Source organism: Otolemur garnettii, unplaced genomic scaffold (genome assembly GCF_000181295.1).
Source record: "Otolemur garnettii isolate 467f Iridium unplaced genomic scaffold, OtoGar3 scaffold00008, whole genome shotgun sequence".
NCBI classification, from domain to species: Eukaryota; Metazoa; Chordata; class Mammalia; order Primates; family Galagidae; genus Otolemur; species Otolemur garnettii.
The window spans coordinates 6,090,740-6,092,804 of NW_003852403.1; the positions used below are offsets into that span (position 1 = coordinate 6,090,740).

The 2,065-nt window shown below is 46.5% G+C and overlaps 1 pseudogene; it reads right to left on the bottom strand.

Moving 5' to 3' along the window:
• Positions 1-1,180: 1,180 nt before the first annotated feature.
• On the bottom strand, positions 1,181-1,857 carry LOC100962734 (annotated as a pseudogene).
• Between the last annotated feature and the right edge of the window lie 208 nt (positions 1,858-2,065).

Here is a 2,065-nt window from a genome sequence, read left to right on the forward strand (position 1 = left end):
TTAGATATGGACCCTTTTATATTTCTGTCCCTCCCCCAAAAGATGAACCCTACCCCTTGACCCCCCATGCCCTCTCTTCTTCCCCTTTCTCAAGGACTTTTAATATTCAAAGGATTCAAATCATTCAGCCCAGGGGGTTATATACAATAAATAGGCACATGTAACTGAATTTCACCGCATTTAAAAAACACGATTCATTGCCAAATTTACCCAGCAACTGCAAAGGCTTCAATGACACCTGTGGTGAATGGGATTTCAGAGTCCCGCTCCCAGGAGTACCAGGCCCCTTCATGCCTGTGGGATCTGTCTCAGCTCCTTCTTCTGCTTCCATGACTCCATCCTGCAAAACACCCATCCTTCTGGCTGGAATGTACGTCTGAACATCACCCCATCCCCATCCCTGTTCTGTTCTCTGCTGGCCTCCCTCCTGCTGAGGACTTGTGCTCATGCTTGGGTTTCTCCCACAGCTCCTTCTCTAGGTCCTCTGCTCTACCAGGGCAGGTGGTACTGACCTCAGGGGAGCCTGAGCAGTGCTTCCAACCCTCCCTGGACTCTAGCGGCAGCCTGGAGTCCCACAGCCATTGCCAGGAACTTGCACCGAAGCAGCTGACATGAGAAAAAACTCAGATTTCCCTCAGGCGAAATGACAGATGAGAGCCTGTGAGCTTCTCAAGTGCAGCACTAGCCCATTCTACCAGAGGTCTTTTCATTCAATCAAAAATCATAAATCATGTTGATGACATAATACATAAACTTAATTTGAGGTATTCAAAGCAAGGTGCCCCAGGTAATCATTAATAGTCAGAAGAAGGGAAACAAAGGAATGCCATGCAGCCTCCCCATATGAGATTACAAGATAGACTTTACAAACTGGAGATAAATGTGCCCCATTCACTTCAGTGATTTCTACCTATGCCTGGGTAGGACTCAGAGGATAGTCATTTTTGTTTGCTAGCCATACTATTCTCAGACACCAATTAACAATTGGCCCTTCTGCGGCACTAAAAGAGGGCACAGGATTGTGGACTCTGCTTAACAGGACAGTAGGACACAGAATTCTAGCCTTATGCTTGTCAGGTGCCAGACCATCCTGTGTAGAACAGCAGTCTATTGCTAGCCTCGAGGACTTTGCAGAACTTGGACTCTGGGTTACAAGCCCTCCAGAAAAGCCTGGCCCAAACTACACTGCAAACCTAACTCCCACAGACCCTGGCATCTGAACTCTCTGGGAGCTCCTGCTGCTGTGCTTCTTAGAGCCTGGGTCATCCTTTCCCTTTACTGTCTTGCATCTGGGCCCGAAGAGGACAACTGCTCTGCCTGCACTCCCCAGTCTGTTCTTCTTTTCTTTCTCTCCTTTCCCTCTTTTTCTTTTCTGTGCTTGTCCGTGGGTTTGTCATCTTCAGAGTCCTCAGAAGAACTTGGTGAGGGGGTGTGAGCCCCACAACCCTTCTCCTGGAGCTCTCTGGTCACCTCATTCACATCCTCTGAGTCCTTAGAAGCCTAATAGTGAGACATGTGATCCACTCAGATAGTTCGCCCTTTGATCTTGATTCCATTGTAATTGTCAACAGCCAGAATTGTGTTCCCCTGATTTTCATAGCAGAGGAAACAGAATCCTTTGGATTTCCCAGTCTTCCTGTCCCAGATGAGACTAATGTTAATAATCTCCTCATACTGTGATGACACACAGATCATGTCCCCTTCTATCAGTTCACAGGAAGCCCTCCCAAGAAGATCCAGGCCTGTGCTTATACTCAGAGTGCCAGGATACCTGATATGCCACCCAAGCTGGACCTGTCACTCATTCAGCTCATTAATCAGCTTCACCTTAGTTAAAGGATTCTGTGGGTTCACCATCCTGGGAGATTTTATTATAAAGGCTCTAGAATAAAACACAAATTATTATAAATTAAAGTTAAAATTTGTCAGAGCCCATGGGCAAAATGTGAAATTTATAATGGCAAAGGAATTTGGTGGGAGATCAAAAAGGCAATGCTAGAACATTTTAAAAATGTAAGAACACAGGGCAGCTCCTGTTGCTCAGTGAGTAGGGCACCACCCCCAT